The 16550-nt window shown below is 51.5% G+C and overlaps 1 protein-coding gene and 1 long non-coding RNA gene across 10 annotated transcripts in view; one reads left to right on the forward strand and one right to left on the reverse strand.

Annotated features, from left to right (window-relative positions):
• The window catches only part of TMOD1 (tropomodulin 1), an 83016-nt gene that overhangs the window by 22052 nt on the left and 44414 nt on the right, over positions 1-16550 (forward strand). The window lies entirely within an intron of this gene.
• On the reverse strand, positions 1006-6124 carry LOC139079658 (uncharacterized). Its single transcript, XR_011533445.1, has 3 exons — positions 5854-6124; positions 5250-5486; positions 1006-2948 (listed from the first exon to the last, which is right to left on the reverse strand). It is a non-coding gene; the product is annotated as an uncharacterized lncRNA (long non-coding RNA).

Consider the following 16550-nt stretch of genomic DNA (forward strand, 5'->3'; position numbering starts at 1 on the left):
TTGCCCCCAGCAGCATCTCAGCTGGTTGTGGTGTTTTCCCAGGTAGGACGAGCTACACCTTTGTTCTGGAAGGGCCTGGGCCACTGAGTCAGTAGTCCTGCTGGACTGGGTTCTTGTAGTTTTCCATTGACATTAATCGCAGGGCACAGTGACACTGAGAAAGCCCTGAGGACTCTCTTAGATTGCAGACACACGCCTTCTCACCTCCATCGCGCAGCAACAGTCCAGTTTCCCCTTGGTAATCAGGATCAATCACCCCACTCAGGACAGAAATACCTTCTCTGCCCATTGATTCAGAGGCATGAGAAGCCCAAAGTGGCCGGGTGGCAGTCTTAACTTCCAGTCCAATGGAATCATTGCTGTGTCTCCTGGTGGAAGCATTCCTTCCTCTGGAACTAAGACCTCTAGGCCAGCAGAGCATAAGGTCACAGGAACAGGCAGTGAACATTTTGCCCGTGGGTCATGACGGGTAATAGTGGGCGGTGCCACTCCCACTTCCACCCTTGAATCCTGGAACTGTGAGTCCTGGCTATGGGGGAAGCAGCACCGTCTACTGGACACTGGTTCAGAGCAGACACAGCCCCCTGGAGAACGTGCCCCAGCCCTGCAGGGAATCGCCCACTCCACCCTGCTGTCTAGCCAGCTGCTTCAGAGGGTGGCCAATGTGTCATGGAATGAATTGACTGAGAAATAAAGGACCAGAAGGATCCCTTTCACCTGTTTGATGTTTTTATCATTGCATCTCCTAGTTGGCACGTTTAATAAGTGTGTTTAATGCTCCGAATTTGCCTCTGCAGTCAGGACCACAGCATCAAGAGGCAGGAGGCTCCCTGGTCACGTCTGTGGTTGGCCAGCCACTCTGGAGCCGTTAGCAGGGCTGAGGGTGGGACTCCTGGGTCCTACTAGACGGGGCCTTCATCCTATATCTATATCCCAGGTACCCAGGTCAATGCCCAGCACAGAGAAGGTAGGTAATGAATGTCAGTGAATTCAGTGAATTTTCCATTTGATATATTTTTTAATTAAAAATGGAACATTTCACACTTTTTTTTTGACCTATCGTTGCTCAACTCTAGTTTAACAGTCATCCGTAAAGAAAGGAACATAGCTCTACCATTTCGCTAGCCTTTGAGTGATTGTAGCTCATGTAGAGGGAGAGGAGGTTAGCAGGAAAAAATGCAGGACTAGAGGTCAGAGGTCCAGTTCAGCCTTGGCCCTGTCCCTTCCACTCCATGTGACCCTGGGCCAGTTGCTGTCCTTCCCTAGGTCATGAAATGATGGCATTGGTTGGTCCCTTTCAGGGCTGAGCTTCCATGAGCTTATAACCTGATCTTATCTCCAGATGCAATTAAATGGCTTCTTTCTAGATAACCCAGAATCCTCGACTGGGGTCCCAGGTCCTAGGCCCCATAGAATGACAAATCCCTCCAGCAGTGTGTCCTCATCTTGCTGTTCACCACTTCCCCCTGCCCCCGCAATGAGGCTGCTCAGGTGGATGAGAAGGCAGCGCTGGTGGGAGGACCTTGGGTTGCTCCCCAGTAGCCTGGGTTTCAGTAAAAATAAGCGACATAGGCAAGAAACGATCAAGCTCCCAGCCTTTCGCTGCAACATTATCCTGTTCTAATTCTATCCTGGATCACTGTCGCGCAGAATTACAAGAACAAACAGCTTTAAAGAGTGAGAACAACAGGGGCATGTAGCTACTTCTAGTCAATCCCACAGACATGCTCCGTTCCCTGCCAGCACAGGCCCTGCGCTGCCACCAACAGGGCAGCCTGCTGGCACTCTGCCCGCCAGATGCTCGGTCCGAGGGGCAGCAGGCCTGACCGACTCCTTCCTAAAGGGGCCGACAGGAGCGCAGGGACAGGGTGAATCCTTACTGGTGGCAGGCTTCCCAGAGCAGGTGAGAGTGGAACTGGGCCCTGAGGTTTTCTAAGCCAAGAATAAAAAGAAAGGATTCTTGGCCGAATGGAGGCCATCAGCAAAGTCTCGTGCCTGGAAGGTAACTGGGGCCGGGACATCGTGTGGTGTCTGTGGAGGGTTAGAGGAGCTGGAAAGGGGTTTGGAGCAGATAATGGGGACAGGCGGGGGGCAAGGCGGGCTGAAGAGTTCGGACTTTTCTCAGTAGGTCCAGGGGCCCTCGACGTGCAGTGACTCGGGGGGCTTGCCGACTGAGGACAGATGGCCGGGAGGAGGTTCCGGGGAGCCAGTGAGAGGTAGAAGGGGCTCACACAGGAGCCCGTCATCCTGCCCAGCCAGGGGTGGGAGAGTTCCTTCCCGAAGATGAGGAAGGGCCCCGGGCCTCTCCGCAGCCCTTCTGCCATAGTGCACATACTGCACAGTCTCCCGTTCCCAGGGCAGAGAGACGCAGACCCCCGGGGCCCCACAGGGCCCGCTGCGTCTGGCCTTTGGGCTGTTGAGCTGCTCTGAGCTGCCAGGTGGGAATGAATTTAAATTAGGCTGTGGCTGCAAATTGGGTGGGTGGTGACAGGTCAGAGCCAAGCATCCAACCCGGGAGTGGGGAGGGGCTGATGGCGGAGCCCTGTCGGAACCCAGGGTGGGAGCTTGTTTCATTTCTAAATGGGCCAAGAGCTCCCACAGCGCCCCCACCGCAGCTGTCAGGGCACCTGGCCCAGCAGCAGATTCCCAGGGCCCCTGCACCTCTCACCCGGCAGCACCCCGGAGCCCTGCTCACAGGTGATTAAGGAGAAGGTGCGCTTGTGTCCGCGGAGGGATGGAGAAGCAGGGAGCTGACTGACTTGCGCAGCCTCACGGGAGCAGGTGCAGAGACTCAGATCTCAAACAGGCTCCAACGTGTGTGCGCCTCCCACTCTGGCAGGACGAGGTGGACGTGCGTTTGGACTGGGGAGCAAGGTGGGCAATCCGAGACCTGGGATTCTTGTTCCATTGTGGTTTCAAAATGGACATTTTCAAAGACTCCTTTCTCTCTAAGTTCAAGGAAAAGAAAAGAGAAATCAGAGAGAGGATAGGAGATAACGGAGGCCAGTGGGGTTTTTGTCCCCGCCACACAATTGGCCCCTTCACTGAGATGTCTCTGTTACCTGATTTGCAAGTCATACGAAGGTTTTGAAAGGGCCTGGTGGGCCTCCCTTCTTTCTAAGAGCACAAACATTCCAGCTCGAATTCACCCGCCCTTGGCCCGTGTTCTGAAATCCCAGCGCAGGGAGAGGCCAAGGTATGCACACCGTGACAGGGTGGCCGGGAGGGGACACAGAGACCCGCCGGTGTCCAACTCTCCCCCTTCCAGAGCCCAAACTGCACCCAGCGTGGGGAAGGCACTTGCTCTAGGTCACACGTCCAAACAGAGCCAGGCCAGAACTCGGGTCCCCTGCTCCCTCTGTCATACTCTGCACGCCTCCTTTTGTAATTTTTGTTTAACAAGCTCTCATACGCCATTTTCTATGTGTAGACACTGTTTTAAGCACTTTGAAAATATTAATTCATTCAACCCTCATCATAATCCTGTGAGGCAGGCCCTGTTATCACCCCCATTATACAGATGACAACCGGGAGGTCAAGTAATTTGTCCCAGGTCCCACAACGAGGCAGTGGCAGAGCCGGGACCCGGTTCTAAGAGGTCCCATCCTAGCCATGTGGCTCTGAGGCTTCACTGGCGTCTTCAGGAAGGTGGTGGGAGCCACAGGTGTGCCCTGCTTTGTGCACAGTCATCCTCCTGTCCTCCTGGAAACAGCTGCGGTGCAGCAGTCCTTGTTCGGTCCTCGCTCTGCTCCCGACTGAGGCTGCTGCCTGTCCCTCCTTGGAATCCAGTTTCTGTCTGTAAAGTGGACGCAGTCAGCCCAGATGCCCTCGGACACTCCCACCAGCACTACGCATCCATGATTTTAGGAGCAGTTCCTGGCGGCCTTGTCACCTGAATGCAGCTGTCCCTCTCGGGGGCTCACCTTTCCAGTGAGGCAGCTGTTGAGCCCCGTGTCATGTGACCCGGGACAGCGGGAGAGTGGAAAGGCAGCTCTGTCTGCAGCACAAGAGTCCAAACTTGTGCACATTAAAAAGAAAAGTCCCCGGAACTGTCTCTCTCTCCCTCTGCGGCCTGGAAAACTCGAGCTTATCATGAGGTTGCTGGCCTTGGCCTCCCGCGGGAGAGGAATGCTCCCTGTGCTAAAAGTATCCACTGTTGACTGACTCCCGAGAGGAGCTGCCCTTCTCGTCTCTGGAGTTAAGTGGATGCTGCTCTGAAGCTGAGCCAATTCCTGCATTCAGACAGCTTTTGTACAGGCGGTGGGGACAATGGGCAACGTCCGAGACGTCTGAGAATGATGCATCCCCTGCGGCCTGCGCAGGGGACCGTGTACAAGTTCTTGTAGGATCAGTAGAGGGTTAACATTGCCCGGGTGGGCCACGGGCACAGCCCTGCTGGAGTGTCTCGTTTAGTCCTCCGAGAGCGTTGGTTATCAGCCCTGTTTCATTCTTTTTTATTTTTTTACTTTTTTTTGAGGAAGATGAACCCTGAGCTAACTACTGCCAATCCTTCTCTTTTTGCTGGGGAAGACTGGCCCTGAGCTAACATCCATGCCCATCTTCCTCTACTTTATATGTGAGACGCCTACCACAGCATGGCTTGCCAAACGGTGCCATGTCTGCACCCGGGATCCAAACCGGTGAACCCCAGGCCACCAAAGCGGAACGTGTGCACTTAACCACTGCGCCACCGGGCAAGCCCCTCAGCCCCATTTTAAAAATGGGAAACTGAGGCTGAGAGAAAAGAAGTAACCAGCCCAGGATGCAGGCCGGGTGGTGCCGGGATTCCAGCCAAACAGTCGTGAGCCAGGAGCCTGCTGTTAGCTGTCACCTCCTGGGAGCCTGTGTGTGACGGGGCCTGGCAGGGAAGTCAGAGTACAGAGTGGGAATACCCAGCAAATTGATCTTTCCAATTTGGTTTCCTTTGAAGTTATGTTATTTTCACCATAAATACTAACCTTAAAAAGAAAGAAGCCACCAACACAACTGAACCTCTAAATGTCACTTGTTAATGAGGCTTTGGGGAAAAGGAAGACTATTTTTTTAAATGTCTCAGTAAAAGGACCAAAATATTTGCGGGAGAGAAGATGGTAGAAATAATCCCAACCTTATAAAGAAATTGGGGCCAAAGAGTTGATTTTGAAGTCTGATCGTGGGAATGTGTCACCTTATAACCACAGAAACAACGATGGGAAACCACAGGCCCCCTGCACGGCCTGCGGTCGTCATCATCATCATCATCATCTTACCCCCTCCTCAGGTCTTCCTGCATGCCAGGCGCCATGCCGTGCTCTGTGGGCAGCGTCTCATACAATCTCCACAGGCCCCTATGGGTCCGATCCCCACAGGCCAGGGTTAAAGCTGTTCCAAGGAAAGGAGACGGGTCCCCAGAGTCACACAGCTAGTAGGTGATGGACAAAATCCAGGCAGACCTGCCCCTCTTGGCCCAGAATGTGTCAAGAGTTCTGACAACAAGGAGCCATGACCTGCAGGAAGAAACGATGGAGGGGAAAACCTGGAACTGTGGGATCTCAGAGCTGGAAGGACCCTGAGCCGCGGTGAAACCCCCCCCACCCCTGGCCCCTGTGCGTACAGACTTGGCGTGGGCGGAGAAACCCTGATTGACGGGTCCCCGCGCGTGTTGTTCCAACGCTTTGAGGTAAGTATTGTTACCACCACTTTAGTGGTGAAAAATCAAAACAACAAAAACTCTGAAGCCCGGAAAAGGGAAAGGACTTGTTCAGGGTCACACAGCAAGTCAGCAGCAGACCCAGGACGAGAACCTGGGACTTGCTGTCACACGGCATGGCTTCCCACCAGACTCCACAGAATCGTCAGACCCTCCCTACTCACACCCCAGATGGTGTGCTGCAAGCAGGAGGCCGCCAGGTTCGGTCCACGGGGCGTGGTTCTCCTGTAACACAAACCGGCAGATTCGCAAGCCCAGGACAGAAGTAAACAGTTGAAATGGAAAGAAATAAATCTCTGCTCTAAAAATAGGCCCGCATCCTTAGAAACACTGCCGGTCCGCGCAGAGCCAAGGGTGGGCCTGGGGGGCGAGGGCGAGGGCGAGGGCGGCCAGGTGTCAGGGTGTCCCCACCCCACCCCATGAGCCCCTCCCCACACCCCTCCCCAGCCTCCCCAGAATGCCCTCTTTCAGCTCGGCCCCTCCTCCCTGGCCCTGCTTGCCGCTTCCCTGGAGACCTGGACCCAGCGCCCTCCACTCCTCGAGTCAGAGCCTCCCAGTCTTCGAGGCCCAGCCGCCCCCGCTCCGTGGGCCGCCTTCCTGACCCTCCCCCCAGCCCCCCGCTCGGCGCCGCCCCACTGAGGACGCTGAGCAGTTTCCTTTTCGATTCTGACATTTTTAATAGGAAACATGGTAAACATATAGCAGAGGTCAGAATATGCCTATGTTCCCATCATCCAGATTTAACAAAGGGAAAAATTTTGCCTTATTTGATCCAGATCGCCCTTAAAAAGAAAAACAAATCGCTATAGATAAAGTTTAAACCCTGCCTTCCCACCCCCCAGCTTCTTCCCCGTCTCTCCCCTTCTAGAGCTCGCTCTCTACTCTGGAGGCAGCGGCCGTGCACCCAGTGTCAGGCGGTAACCTCGATGAAGGAGGAAGGTGGGCTGGTTTCTCGAGGCCCAGAGCCATCCCGGTGCATCTTTTCCTTTCCCACTCTCGAAAGAGATGTCACATGAGAAAGGTCTTATTTACCACTTAACCCTCCAGGAAGAAAAGCAAGCACAGAGCCAATGATGAATAGTGGCTGTTTCTTGACCTCTGTGTGACAGTAGGGAGTGGTGGGGACTGAGGCAAGCAAGAGAGTTTGTGTTTGTTTGACTAAAGGGCACTTGCTGTTCAGCTCTACCAATTGTTGCCACTGTGAAAGTGCAGGCCCAACGCTGCCACCTCACCTAACATTTTAAGAGATGCTGGAAATCTGAATTTTTTTTTTTTTGAGGAAGATTAGCCCTGAGCTAACACCTGCTGCCACTCCTCTCTTTTTGCTGAGGAAGACTGGCCCTGAACTAGCATCCATGCCCATCTTCCTCTACTTTATATGTGGGACTCCTACCACAGCATGGCTTGACAAGCAGTGCATAGGTCTGCACCAGGATTTGAACTGGTGAGCCCCAGGCCACCGAAGCAGAAAGTGTGAAATTAACCGCTGTACCACCAGGCGGGACCCTGGAAATATGAATTTTTATGTGCATTTCTATGTCCCTATTTTAAAACGTTGGTGGCTCATTCAAACACAACAGACCAAACAAACCACGTTGGACATTTGATGAGACTGTCGGCCTCCCAGTTTGCAACCCCAGCCTGTCCATGTGACAGGCTTTTGTTTCTGGGTGTGTGTATATATATATGTATACACACATATGTGTAAATATAATTAGATATATGAAAAGCTCCTTGCCCAGTGCCTGGCACACAGCAGGTGCTTAATAAATGTTTGTTGAACTTGAATATATGATGTGCCCGCTAATATCTAGGCTTCTTGAGCCACATTGTATGGCCACAGATATAGGGCAGCCAGGTACAATTGTACAAGTTGTGCACAGCACAACTCCAGGAGCCACTGTTCACATAAACCAGAGAGCAAATAATGCCCTTGGAGTTGTGCAGTGCACACTTACACAATCAGATGCAGCTGCCCTGACAGAGTGTCCCCGTAATGCAGTGTCTGTTCAGTTGAATGGAAGTGAACAATTATGCCCTATGGTGACAAAACTGAAATCAATAAAGTGCTTCTATATGGAGTTCATAGCTTTATTCTGAGGTTTCACGCTAAAAGGGCTTTTGACCTTCATTTTGCAGAAAGGGGCTCCAAAGTAAGAAAGCACCAGTGCCCTCCATGTGGCCCCACAGCCCTGGGATGAGAACCCAGGTCGTCAGTTAGGATGCACCTTGGCAGCAAATGGTAGAAACTCAAAACAACATGCCTTAAGCCGTGGTTTGTTCATCCCTCAAGTAAAAGTCCCGAGGTGGCAATCTAGGGCTGCTGTGGAGCTCAGCTCCCCAGCCTTCCCAGAGTCCCAGAGTCCATGCCGTTCATCTTCCTGCCATCCCTGGGCTGTAGCCCTCATCTTCCTGGTCCAAGGTGGTGGCCGTGATAGCTGCATCAGAATAGAGGGAGGGGAAAAAAAGAAAAGGTGAAAAGCCCTTATTCAAGTGCCTTTAAGCACTTGAATATTTAAGTGCCTTATTTAAGTGCCGGAAGTTGCCCCTGGACGCTTCTCCTGTCATTGACTGGGGCTTAATTACCCTGGCTCAAACTAGCTGCAAGGGAGGCTGGGAAATGCCGTCTTTTGTCTGAGTGGCCATGTGCTCAGCTGAAAGAGTGGAGTGCTTTTCACACTCCAGAACGGGAGACATGACAGTGGGGACAATTTGAAGTTGGTCACCATGGGTTTGCCAGTTTGATGGCCTGATGTTCTGCTCTGCTGAAAGCCCTGAGGGGGAGGGAGAGAAGTAGATAGGAATTTTACCAAGCCCAGGCCCCCAAAGGAAACATTACAGAGGTCTTACTCTGGGACATTTCTCAAAACCCCTGTCAGGGGACCCCAGTCCCATCGTGGGCACCCCAACTCTGGCACCTTTCCTAATGTGTCCCCTCTCCAAACCTGCTGGGGGCAGCAGTTGGCTGGCCCAGCAAACAGCCTGGGGCAGCAGGTGTGACGTTGACCTGAAGGGTGTGCCAGTCTTGCCATCCTTTTCCCAGCTGGAGCACCAGTGCTGGGATTCTGGACAGTTCAGAGCACATTTTCTTAGTGCCCAGTCCTTGGCCCTGGGGACTCAGAGGCAACTGAGAAACATCCCAGCTGGCTCCTGAGGGGCACTCAGTCTCCTCGGGGAGAGAGAGATGGCGTAAATGTGCTCCAAGACAAATTAGGATGAGCATTATCTAAGAAGTGGCAAGGTGCCCAGGGGAGTTTGGCAAGAGAGCCGCCAGGTCAGTGGGGGGAGCACTGAGAAGGCTGGACGGGGTGCCCAGGGGAAGGGCTTTGAAAGATGGATGCCAGAGAGAGGAGGGAGGGCATTCCAGGCGGAGGGCACGGCCGAGCACGGCCCGGCAGTGTGAGGGCAGGGCGCCGGTGTGGAATGTGAGTAGCCTGGAGTGGCTGGAACATGGCATACTTGAAGATGGGAAGAGGATCAGGAGGCTGGAGTAGGTTGGGGTCAAACCAGGAAGAGCTCTGCCTGCCTGGCTGAGGAATTTGGTCCTGATTCTGTGGGTCGGTGGAGGGCTATGCTGCTGTGAGTGTGTTGTCAGTGCGTGATGGCAAGGTCTCTCTGGCTGATGGGAGGAGAAGGGAGTGAGGTGGAGAGCCCGAGGCAGGCAGGCCAGCCAGGAGGCTGCTCCGAGGGTCCCAGCAAGAGGCACAATGGCTTGAATGAGGGGGGCGCCCGTGGGACGGAGACGTTTCAGAACCCTGCAGCTTCAGACTCGCCCAGACTCCTCCCCCAGCCGGCCGTGCCCCTGGTTCTGCTGTGGCCTTGTCTGTGCTGCACCTTCCGTCCCCTGGAACACCCCTCACCTCCCCCTTCACCTGCTGTTTCCTGCCTGGTCCCCTGGGACACACTCAGCCCGGTGCCTACCTCCTCCAAGAAGCCAGGGCTAAGGAAGCTGCTCACACTTGAGCGTGCGTCTCCCATCCAGCTGTGAGCCCCAGGGGAGCACTATCACACATTGATGGTCTCAGGATGCCCAGCACCTGGCACAGCAGGAAACACAGAGCACTCGCCCGCGTGTGAGGCGGGAAAGGAGGATTAGGACTCCAGGAGGGGAAGGCTTGGCCCACCTCGTGCCGTGAACGCCAGAGAGAAAGGGTGCCGTTGTGAGCAGAAGGTCCCACCACAATTACTGTCAGGGGCCGCATGCCAGCACTCATGCGCTATAAGCCGACTAGGGAAGTAGCAGCCGTCGGGTTTTGCCAATCCTACAGCGAGGCCAGGGCGGCCGAGCAGAGGCCTGGATGTTCCTGGAGAGAGAGAAGAGAGGATTCCAAGAGGGCATGTGCTGGGCTGGGGGGAGGTTTGGAGGGAGAGGGGCTCTTAGAGGTTTGGGCCCTGCTTGTCCCTTCTGTGACGGGCATGAGTGGGGTGGCGCCCTCTGCCCCGGCCACACTCTCAGGTTAAGGCCACACCCAGGTGACAAGAAAGCTCTGTTGAAGCCCCGCTGGGTGATTCCTGGTGGGATCCGGAAGCTGGTGGTCAGGAATGCAGAGGCAGAGCTCTATGTATGGACGGGCCCTAAGGGACTTGGGGCTGCACTTTACACAGGGGAAACAGACCTGGCGGATAACTCGAAAGTACCCTCAAGGCCACGTGGAAAACATTTTTGGGGGGTCAAATACCTTGTAAAAGGTAAAAGGGTGACTGACTGGCTTATAAAACGTTCGGCCTGGCTGATGTGGAGGAAGGAGGGAGGGGGGTGGGCGTCTGGGGCGTGAGAGGGAGAGGAGCCCGCGGAGTTCTGAGAAGTGAAGCCTCCTGGGTTTCACTCTTACCCCAGAAGGTAACTCCACGCCTCTGGGCCTCAGTTTCTCCACCTTTAAACTGAGGCTAGTCTGAGAGGGAGGTCGGCTCCAGCCTTCTAAAGCCGGGAGAGGAAAGCCGGCTCTCGGATGCTGCCACATCTGGTTTCCAGCATCTGTTCCTGGAGGAAGGCGGTCAGGGGAGATGGGAAGTTTTCCATGGCTTGGAAGTCAAGAGTCCCGGCTGTGGGTCCAGCGTGTGACCTCAGCCCAGGCCCCCCGCCTGGCCCTCAGCTCCCCCAATTTCCAACAAAGAGGCTGTCCTCCATGGCCTGTCCTCTTCTAAGGAGCTGTGTGTGGTTCAGTCACAGAACAGGAACCAGGACTCCTGGAGCCCAGGCCTAGGGGCACGTTTCATCCCCTTGCTCTTAGGCAGAGCTGATTTATTTGAGAAAAGTGATAAAATTGCTTGCTGTTTGTCATTGTGAAGAATCAGGTTAAGGGACGTTTTAGATATGATTAGCCACCAGTCTGGAGACAGTGCTGCCCATCCGTGAGCGCGCTAGTTACGCACAGTGTCATCTGGACATGAGCTCAGGCTTCCTGGCCGTGTGGCTAACAAGCTGTGTGACTTTGGGCAAGTGACTTCAGTTTTCTATGCCTCAGTTTCCCCAACTGAAAATGAAAGAATTGGTCCAGAGGGTCTTTTAGGGCTTTGCAGCTATGAGCTGCCAGGAGTCTACGATCCTTTTTTTAATTTTTTTTAATTGCTTGTTTTCTCCCCAAATGCCCCCAGTACATAGTTGTATATTTTAGTTGTGGGTTCTTATAGTTGTGGCATGTGGGATGCTGCCTCAGCATGGCCTGATGAGCGGTGCCATGTCTGCGCCCAGGATCCAAACCGGCGAAACCCTGGGCCGCCAAAGCGGAGCGCACGAACTTAACCAGTCGGCCATGGGGCCGGCCCTATGATCCTTTTAATACATTGTGTGTGTGTGTGTCATGTCTGTGTGTGCGTGTGTGCATGTGTTTTGCCTGTGTGTGCACGTGTCGTGTATCTGTGCGCATCGGAACAAGCCGCAATGGTTCTGGCCGGGATGTGGCCCTGACTATCTACAGCCAGTGGTGCAGATACTTGACATTTGGCTCTGCTGGCACCTGTCTGCAGGGTGTTAGAGTTCCTAGCAGCATTTCTGAGGATCTGTCGAAGTTTCCAGTGTCCTTGGGACAACTGGACTCCAGAATGTGGACCGTTAGACTGAGATGTTAACCTATCAAGCTGCACACCCGAGTTTTAATTTTACGTTTAAAGGGAAGTCACCGTTTAAAAAACCGCAAGTTGGGAACTACAGAAAGAGATTGCCTCATTTTTTGCCTTACTATTTCCAAGAATATATTAAACTTTTAATTGTGTTTTTAAAATTTAAAAAACTCCTAAATTAGAAACCCACGTAGAGACCTCTTTTTTCCTCCAGCCCAGAGCTTGATATAGGCAAGACAGTCGGGAAATATTTGTGGAACAAGGAAAAGAATGTCCTGTTTTTCTCTACCTGGAATTTTAGTCTGACGGGAACCTTATAGATCAGAAGGGGAAAATGGCAGCTGGAGGGCTGGGCCTGGCCTGCAGATGTGTATTATTTGGCCTGAACATTGTTTTTAAAATGTTTGGATCATGTGTCACTATTTAAAAATCAAGAGATTTCTCATGAAGATGAGCAGATCTAATGATGCCGCCCACATTCTTAGCCGGCAGTAATTCGCTGGAGCTGGGGAGTGGGGAGGCATGGAAAGCTCCCACGTGCCACAGTCCCACCACTCCTGAGTAATAACAGCTGTAATTTTAGGCTGAGATCAGAGAGCGTCTAGAAATTCCCCCTCCGTAAATCCAACACTAGCTTTCCTGTCGGGAGAGGACGAGGCGCTCACCCAGGCTTAGTCAGCGCCCTCCTCACACGAGTAAATTTCCAATGGTAAGCGAGGACCTGAAGACACACTCAGATGCCTGCCTCCCAAAGCGGCGCTCACCCACCGCCAGCCTGTCTTTGGAGTGCAGAGGGACGTGTGACGCATGCATGTGAATGCAGAGCCCCTAACGCAGAGCTGGTGTCTGTCCGGGAGGAGCCACACGGAAGCTTCCCCTGGAGCTAAGGGTTAAGAAAGCACTCGCGCAGCTCCTTTACCCTGTGCCGACTTTACGGGTAGCAGGGTGAGACTTAAATTCCGTAAAGGCTGCATGGTCCCCATTACCCACAGGCGCGTGGAGTGTGCAGCCTCTCCGGGCAGAGCAGAGCTAGTTGCGGACTATTCTTTGCTGTTCAGTAAAGTAGACGCCCCTTCAGGCTCTTGATTAAACTTCGAGCTGGAACAATACCTCACTGTGCGCACGCTGTGGTTGAGACTGTCCTCTCACCGTGCCCTGCCTCCCCCATTTACCTCCCACCTCCCGGCTGCTCCAAGTTAGAGAGCTCTTTGTGGGGTCCTGGCCCCACCTCCTAGCACACTGCCTGCACACATAATACTCACTCCATGCATGCTTGTTGAGTGAATAAGGAGTAAAGGAATGAAAGATGCATTTCTCCACACATGTGTTAGCCAAATACTCCCCTGGTCAGAGCCGACAACAGAGTGGTTGTGGGAATTCTTTTCCTCGCCTATTGGACAGCCTGGCTCTGAGAGTCCGTTTTAGGTTCCAAGAGTCATGAGAGATCCGAGACAGTATTTTCTTACCCGCCTGCCCTCTCCACGCCTACTTTACATAGTAAGGCACATGGCATGGTAACACAGGACACCGTTTTAAATTTGGCCAGCTCTAGCCTGGCCAACCTCAGTGTCACTGTCGGCCACGGGCACACAAAGAGTCTTCTGATCTCAGCAGTCCACGATCATTTAGTTTAGTTATTGCCTTAGCCATTTATAAAATTTTTCCTTAGATAACATATGCCATTTTTTAATAACAGCTTTTTAAAGATATGATTCACGTACCATAAAATTCACCCATTTAAAGTGAATAATATGGGGCTGGCCCTGTGGCCGAGTGGTTTAGTTCACACGCTCTGCTTCAGTGGCCCAGGGTTTCACCGGTTCGGATCCTGGGCGTGGACATGGCACCGCCCATCAGGCCATGCTGAGGCGGCATCCCACATGCCACAACTAGAAGGACCCACAACTAAAATATCCAACTATGTACTGGGGGCTTTGGGGAGAAAAAAGAAATGAAGATTGGCAACAGTCATTAGCTCAGGTGCCAATCTTTAAAAAATAAATAAAGTGAATAATACAGTTTTTTTTAGTATATTCACAGAGTTATACAACCATCATCACAATCAATTTTGGAACATTTTCATCATCTCAAAAGAGAAACCTGTATCCATTAGCTGTCACTCACTCCCCAACATCCCCAGTACCAGGCAACCACTAATCTACTTTCCGTCCCTGTGCATTTGACTATTCTGGACATTTCCTGTAAATGGAATCAGACACTGTAGTCCTTTGTGACTGGCTTCTTTCACTTAGCATGATGTGTTCAAGGTTTCATCTATGTTGTAGCACGCGTCAGCAGTTCATTTCTTTTTATTGCCAAGTAGTGTTCTGTTGTATGGATACACCACATTTTATTTATCCATTCATCATTTCATGGATATTTGAGTGGTTTCCACTTTTTGGCTACCATGAATAATGAACGTTCATGCATACGCTTTTGTGTGGACATATGCTTTCATTTCTCTCGAGCATACACCTAGGAGTGGAATCGCGGCATCGTGTGATAACTCTTTACTTAAGCTTTTGAGAAATTGCCAGACTGTTTTCCAAAGGGGCCGCACATTTTACATTCCCATCTGCAGTGGATGAAAGTTCCAATTTCTCCACGTTCTCGCTGACGCTTGTTATCATCTGTCTTTTCTATCGTAGCCGTCCTAGCGAGTGCGCAGCAGCATCTCATTCCAGGGTTTGATTTACGTTTCCCTGATGGCTAATGATGTTGAGCATCTTTTCACATGTGGATTGGATGTTTTCATGTCTTCTTTGGAGAAATGTCTATTCAGATCCTTTGCCCATTTTTAAATTGGGTTATTTGTCTTGTATTTTGAGTTTTAAGAGGTCTCTATGTCTTCTGCATACTAGACCCTTATCAGATATATGACTTGCAAAAATTTTCTCGCGCTCCGCGGGTTGTCTTCTCACTTTCTTGATAGTGTCCTTTGAAGCACAAACATTTTTAATTTTGATGAAGTCCAATCTATCTACTTTTTTCTTTTGTTGCTTATTGTTTTCGTAGTATATCTAAGAAACCATTGCCTCATCCAGGATCAAGAGATTTATGCCTAATGTTTTCTTGTAAAAGCTTTATAGTCCTAGCTCTTACATGTCGGTCTTTGTTCCATTATGAGTTAATTTTTGTATACCATGTGAGGTCACATGCCATCTTTGAAAAACAAGTTAAAATGATAAATAATCATAAGTTTAAAAAATATGCAACTGTCATTGGTTTTAATTGAAAATGATATTGTTTCACCAAAGGTACTATTTAATGGAACAAATAAACTTTAACTCCTAATCAGACTGATATTCTCAACATTTACTTAAAAAATCTGACAAGCTACGAATTATTAGAAAAGGCCTTTGATGTTTTTTAAAGTCAACTGATTTCAGTCAAGATAAATGACACCATATTTTAACATGCTGTATAAGCAATATTTTTTAAATACATTGAAAACATCTGTATTCCCCTATTACAATGACGTGGGCTTCACTTTAAGACACTGGTTCTCAATCAGGGCCAGTTTTGTCCCCCAGGGGATGCCTGGCACTATGGGGAGACAATTTTGGTTGTCACAATGTGGGGAGGGGGAACTATGGCACCGTCAGGTGGGGGACAGAGATGCTGCTACGTGGCCTGCAGTGCACAGAGCAGCCCCAGATGTCAATGGTGCTGAGGTTGAAAAACTCTCCTTCAACTCAATCAGTGGCCTCTGTCAGATGTATTCGAAAAGAGACGTGAGTCTGCAAACCCTTTTCCTCTCAGTTACCACCTCGTGGGCTTCTCCTGTCACAATGCTAAGCCTCTCCGAGGCCAGAATGTGCCAGCGCCTGACTGCCATCAAAGCCCTTTACAGAGACAGAAACCTATCAGGCCGTCGCTGCTGGAGATCATCAGGAAAACACTTGCTTTCGTCCTTCACTCATTTTTTGTGTTTGTATGTTTTCACTTTTTGAATTTTGAGATAAATTTGGACAAGACATCCCTGTTCAACAGACATATTTGGGGAGCCAATCTCCTGTTGAAATGTGTTTCATCTGATTATAGAACAGTGATAATATGTAATTTGCGAGGGCTTGGCCCATGCTGAGCACTCTTCCTGCCTTAACTAATTTAATTTTCGCAACAATTCTGAGAGAGCGGCTTTCATTATTCACATTTTACAGCCGTAGAAACTTGACGCACAATGAGATTAGGTGCCTTGCGCAAGACCATGCAGCTGGATTCCTCGCTCCTCCAAGTCAGGGAGTGAGCCTGACGGGGCTCAACAGTTGTCTTGGCTGGCTCATTATAGGTAATCACGGATGGATGCTTAGGGGACAGTCAGGTTGTTCTTTCATTCAGTTGTGTCACAGTAAATGCCCTGCCGTGGGAGAGGAGGAGTGGACACCCACAGCTGGCCACAGGACATCCCATCTCACCCTGGACATGCCCACAGAGGCATGGCTCACCTGGGAGCATCGTCCATCCTGCGGGTCACGGTGGGCAGTGTCTGAGGACTGCTGCTGGAGGAAAACTAGGATGTCTGTGGCATCACTTCTGTTCTTGATGCTCACCCCCAAGTCAGTCACAGCTTGATTCTCTGCCTACTGGCCTTCCTCTCAGAACATGCTCTAGCTCCCGAATGTCCCTGCTCACTGGTTGCCTGAGTCCATCTCCACATCCACCTGTGCCACTCCCCGAGCCCCTTATGTCCTATGCACAGGCCCAGCTCACCTTCGGCTCTCTCATAGTCGGGGTCACACTCTGGTCTCCAGACCTCGCAGCCACTGCTCCTACTGGAACAGCACTGTGGCGTTAGCCG

This window comes from Equus przewalskii, chromosome 26 (genome assembly GCF_037783145.1).
Source record: "Equus przewalskii isolate Varuska chromosome 26, EquPr2, whole genome shotgun sequence".
Classification (NCBI taxonomy): domain Eukaryota; kingdom Metazoa; phylum Chordata; class Mammalia; order Perissodactyla; family Equidae; genus Equus; species Equus przewalskii.